The sequence below is a fragment of the Morus notabilis genome, unplaced genomic scaffold, assembly GCF_000414095.1.
Source record: "Morus notabilis unplaced genomic scaffold, ASM41409v2 Scaffold623, whole genome shotgun sequence".
In the NCBI taxonomy this organism is placed as follows: Eukaryota; Viridiplantae; Streptophyta; class Magnoliopsida; order Rosales; family Moraceae; genus Morus; species Morus notabilis.
In genome coordinates, this window is record NW_010366773.1 from 442,614 (window position 1) to 448,717 (window position 6,104).

Genomic DNA, 6,104 nt, shown 5'->3' on the forward strand with positions numbered 1-6,104 from the left:
GGTCGACCGGTTTCCATGTGATCCGGTCGACCGCACTGGTCGACCGGTGGTATCAGCTGCGCGAGAGAAGCTCGCGAAAATCAATCCAAAACCTGCAAATCCAGTCCCAAATCGATATATTTCAAAGGAAAACCACTAGATCTGGGTAGGACCTAGAACCCAAGATCTCCAATTTCTACTCTAGTTTCACTCAAAAACCATCAAAATCCAGTTTGAACCAAAAATAGGTTTTGAAATCCGAAAACGTAAGATTCAAGAGAGGTTCTTTCAGTAATCTTACCTCGAATCCTTCTCTTGACGTTGAAAACTTCTTTAAATCTTTGCTTGGTTCAAGATCCGTTTGATTTGGGACAAAAAAATGAGAGAGAGAGAGAGAGTGAGGGAGAGAGACGCACGGGAAAGGAAGAGAAAAAGAAAAGAAAAGGAAAAGGAAAAAGAAAAGAAAAAGAAAAAGGAAAGGAAAAAGGGCATGTGTACAATATTTTAAAAGAACAGTCCAGAAATGCGCCCATACACACTTCTGGGTTAAAATAAATTACTGAGAATAATTTAAATGCCTTGGAACTATTTAAACTCACACGTGTCAGAAACATTTATTAATTAAACTCAATTAATAACCCAGATTAGGCACACTAATAATCTTAATTACCTTAATTAATCTCAATTAATTCTTCAGGGTGTTATAGCAGTCTCCTCCCGGTCCTCACAAAGTCTCCGCATACGGTGAGTCTGGTATGTTATTCTGACTCTTTTTCTCGTTCTATCATATAGTAAATAAATGTAGTAGTACATGTTGATTTGAAATGCTTTCATATGCTTACAGCACCTGAACCTCGACAACATAGAGGTTGAGGGGGGGTGAAAGGTTATGAAATCGCCCAAAAGCTCATTCAAGACGGAAAAATCACAGTAGAATTTGATGAGGCGGGAGGTACTTGGAAGGCGCTTGGTAAATATGGTGCCTCGTTTGGTAGTACAGTTGGTATTCATACCAGGGACATATGCGAGCCCTTCCACGATGCTTGGAAGGACATTAGCGACGTGGACAATAAGACAATTCAGGACCGGATGCTGGTATTTTTTTTATGGTACATTTTGTATAGTTTATACTATAGTTAACAATGCGTTTTAATGATGTGAAACTATTCTGAGGTCCGTTGTTGATAAGGAGGCAGCAAAGTGCTACAAGGACTGGAAAAGTTCCTTGCACTGCCACTACAAACGCTATGGTAGAGTAAGTCTCCCGAGTAACGTGAGAAATCAAGTTCATTGGGATCGTTGTTGCGATAGGTTCTCCGGCGACAAATTTATAGTAATTATAGATTTGTTAGAACTTGATGATTTTTTATACATAATTTCAAGTAACTATTACTTATTATAGTTAATCATAAACAGAAAATATTAGAGACAAATAGAAGTAATCGCAGCAACCAAAAGTATCCAAGCCTATATGGTCGGTTATCGTACTCTCAGCATCGCAATAAGAAGGTTAGTACTTATTTTTTTATCATTATCGTATTTATATGTTTGTGATTCTTGTTCTGGATGGCACATCTTGCTGTTATGGTGTGCTAAAATCTTTTAAAGTTGTTTTTCTACAGGTTTTGATTTTTGGATTATATGAAAAATAAGTCGTTATGCTGCCGAAATTTAGTTAGAATTTAAGAATTTTAATAAATGTAATTTATTTCACAGGCCAATACGGAGACCCAAGAGCCGATGTCTGCTATAGACAATTGGGCGGACATGCATCATCGCGGAGACTCTTGGGTTAATACTCATGTGGAACAGACTTTCGTAAGTATTTTTACTTTTCTTATTAAATTTTTTTATACTGAAATAGTGGTTTTATAACACATAAAAATAATTATAATGTCTTATTATGTAGAACACTCTGGAGGAGGAGAGACAAATGCAGAGAACACAGACTACTTCAAGCGCGACTAGACCCCCCTTGATGAGCATAGGGTTTTGGAGCAAGTTCTTAGCATGCGTAGAGGACATAAGAAAGGAGTGGGTCCGATGCTCTCCCAAAAGCATTACTCCGGGGCTTCTCCTTTATCTGTTGGTTCATTCTCAGACGCAACATCATCAGCTCAACCTGACCCACGTATGAATCGTTATTTAAAGAAATCGTACCGGGAACAAATGAAGATTTATGACAATCAGGTGAAGATGTTAGAGTTTGTGTCTAAATTGCAGCCCAACATCCAAAAAAATGAAGGAAGGAGTAGTAGTGATCTTGTAACTTGCTCACCTACATAATTTGTCTTCAAAGGTTAAGGTCAAAACCCTACTATTCACATGAGGTGGATCATGTTACGTGAGTATATTACCATGTTACGTGAGTATGAAACAAGGGGTTTCACCTTGAGAGTTTATTTTTATTAGAAAAGTGATTTTTCGCTATGAAAAGTGCTTTTTTAGAAGTTATATTTTGTAGCTTTCATTAGAAGTTCTTTTAAAAAATCGAAACACTTCTGATAGATGATTTAAAAACTCTTCTCAATTTACGTGTGTTTTGTATGTGCGGCTTTTAAAAAACTCTCCCCTAACAGACAGATACGCAAGCCACTTAGATTCACCCACAATATATTAGTCAACAATCTCCTTTGTCGTGTTTGTGTACACTGTACAGTAAGAGAAAGTCAAGAGAGAATTCTAGAGAAATTTTTAAATATTTCATTGCGAAAAAGGCAAGTTGTCAATGGCAGCTAAATTGGAGCCGCATAAGTAACGTGATACGTGGAAGGAAAGAAATTTGGAACATATTTATTTCCTTTTCACATCTTATATTATTACAAATGTACGCAGCCAACAAAATTGGAAGTTCCCCAAGGAACAATCTTTCCTCATCTGCATATGTAGAACATGTTGTCTTCCAAGACAATATAATTGAGATGAATTTTTGTTCATAATTTATCTGATTATAAATCATAACTTGACAAGTTATTATCCATAATTTACGGTTTTTATCCGTAACTTATCTAGTTATGAACCATAACTTAACAAGTTTGTCCATAACTTATCTGGTTATGAACCATAACTTGACAAGTTATGGCCTATTAATTTTTATAACTAAAAATTGACCTATATACTTTCTTAAACTTTTCATATTGACTCATTTTCTACTATTTCCGATTAAGAAAAGTGTACCAATTATATCCTTTTTCAAACCCCCTTTTTTTTCTTCTCTCTATCTTAGCATATGAATATTTTATGTTTGACATTTTTGTATTGTACATTCAACAAAATGCCATCCTTGTGAAGGATGACTCAATTATTGTTCTCCTCTCTTATTGTTGTTGGATTCCACATAAGATATTTGTGTGTGATATTAATATATAATGCCAAGGGCAGTTGCATCGAACTTTCATATGATAGTTGATATGAGTAAAATAATTAATGCCTTTATGTAGTGGGCAGCCAACAATATGGAGTTTGAAGTTTATTAATGTTGACAAAAAAAAAACCTTTATATCTGATCACAACAAACACTCAACACACGATATAGTATATTACCATATCAAAGCAAGAGCATACTCTTTAGTCTTTTTCATATAAAATAAAAGCTTCAAATTGACAAAGGCTTATTTAAGACCACCAAAATTAGCAATTAGCATAAATAATTTATTTTATTCTGCTCCAAGCCATAGAAAATTTGATATGTGTTATAAATATCCTCACATCGTTGAGACCGATGCTAGCAAACTTCTGCTGTCAACTCTGGATGTGTTCTTTTCGATTTCTGATTAGTGAAATTTCCTGAGTTTCACATTGAAAAAGAAATTCCCACATCACCAAAGCCTACGCTAGACCCCCAAAAAAAAATGAAGGAAGGAGTAGTAGTGATCTTGTAACTTGCTCACCTACATAATTTGTCTTCAAAGGTTAAGGTCAAAACCCTACTATTCACGTGAGGTGGGTCATGTTACGTGAGTATGTGAGACCCATAATTTTGTGAGTGTAACATCCCAATTTTCGGACTTAAACTTTTGTGCTAATTTTGTATGAAGAAATTGTAAGAGAAATGATAAAAGAGTTTAAGGACTAAATTGCAAGGCTTTAGGGGGGCATGATTGAAAGAATTTTCGTAGTTGGGGGCCATATTGCAATATTAAGGGAAAAAAAAAAAAAAAAAAAGGGTCATCTGCCCTTTCACGTGGCATGGCTGGAACCTCAGCCATGCCACTCATCTCCCTCCTCTGGCCATGTTGAGGAAAAAAAATAATAATTCAATTTCTCAATCTCTCTCACTCTATCTCCCTTCCAAAAAAAAAAAAAAAAAAAAAAGAAAGAAAAGAAGAAGAGCTTTGATTTGCTTGAAGTGTGAAGGTGGTTTTGCAAGATCAAAGAGGTATGAGATTTTGATTTTGTTTGTCCTTTGTCTCCAAAATCCAATATTTGGTTCAAATTTCGGATTTTGATAAGTTTTTCTAGGTAATCCGAATCCTAAGAGATTTCTTGTAGAGCATTCTCTTATTTACTTTTCTAATCCAAAAATTTGATTTTTGCCTTGATGTTTTCCTTCGTTTGGTGGCTGAATTCTGTGGATTTTAATGTTACAACCTGATTTGGTTTTAGAAAAGTTGAACCTTGAGCTTCCCTCAAAACCCCATTTTCGGATTCCTTCATAGGCCCAACTTTTAACATGCAAATTTGAGCTCAAAGTGAAGTTCTTCTATATTTTTGGTCTCCGAATCTTGTAACCTACCTAAGGAGTATAAGGACAAGCACAATCAAGCCTTCTCAATGGTGGACATTACTCTTTTGCAGCAATTTGGTTTTGGAAAGAGGGCTGCAGCAATTCCGGGAGGAAAAGAGGTTGTTTGAGCAAGGATTCAAGGTAAGGGTTTTCTTCTTCTCCTTCAATTTTCGGATTTAAAATTTGGTGGTTTATTGTCTAGTTTTGTTTATTGATCAAAGGGAATTGTGGAACATCTCTTGAAGTTATGAATTTTTTTTTATTTGGTATAATTCCTGAATTTTAAGGATTGAACTTCAAGAATTAAGTTTCCTTGAGGATAAAGGGCTTTGAACTTGGTTTATGGAGAAGTGTGTTGAATTACTTGAGGATTTTTGTTTATAACCCCTGATTTCGTATATCACGTGTATGAGTTAACAAGGGTGGCTATCCTACTTCACCTTGGTCATTTAATTGTTATTTAGGAGAAGGTTCTCTAAGGAGTTGTTTTGTTGTATGTTAGCATTGAAAACAACGGGCAGCCTTGGGAAAACAGAGAAACCGAATTTCCCAGAAATCATTCCAACCTTCTTAATTAAAGAACCTTGAAATAGACATTTCATACTTTAAATAGAAACTTGAATCACCCCAAAAGGAGCTTTGTAGGTTAAGTTGTAAACTTTTGAATATAAAACAAATCTGTCAAATGTACTTACTGGACAGAATCTGTTCTTTCGGATTCTGGGAGTATTAGGTGAGGAATTTCAAAATAAGGTTTACATAATTGGTAACTAGACATCGTAAGCTTCGTATAGCCGCTGGAATCACCTTAAACGGATAACCGTAGCCTAAGATATACATTTTTGAAGTTGGGCTTAGTGGCTGGGTTTATGCAGAAAAACCAGAAAAATTTGATCTGGTTTATCATGAATTTGGAGACCTAAACAGACCCAAAACTAAGCTTGTGATACCTTTTTGGAAAGCTCTAGATGTCTACCTCACTTGGGTTCTGGTTTTGTAATTTTTAAGGCTACATAGAATACCTTGTGGATATTATTGTAGCAATCGTAAAAGTGCCAATTCCATAAATCAATAAAATAAAGAACTGAGGTACCTACTTTTTGAAATGAGAGTGCTGCACTTAAACCACCTTTACCACCATTTAGAACAGGTTATTAGTGATGTTTGAGAGTTGAAATCACCTCATTTGGAGTTTTGTAGCTCAAGTTGTGCGCATAGGAAGTTTCATATAGAAACTTTCTAAAAACTGTCAAAAACAGGAAAAAACAGAATTATGATTTCGTGGAAACTGTTTTTAAGGTACTTAGAGATATCGGAATGAGACATATGATAGTTCGTTGGAAATATATACATGTCTAACTTGTTTTGAAGTTAATTTTGGAATTTTTAAAGACAAAAA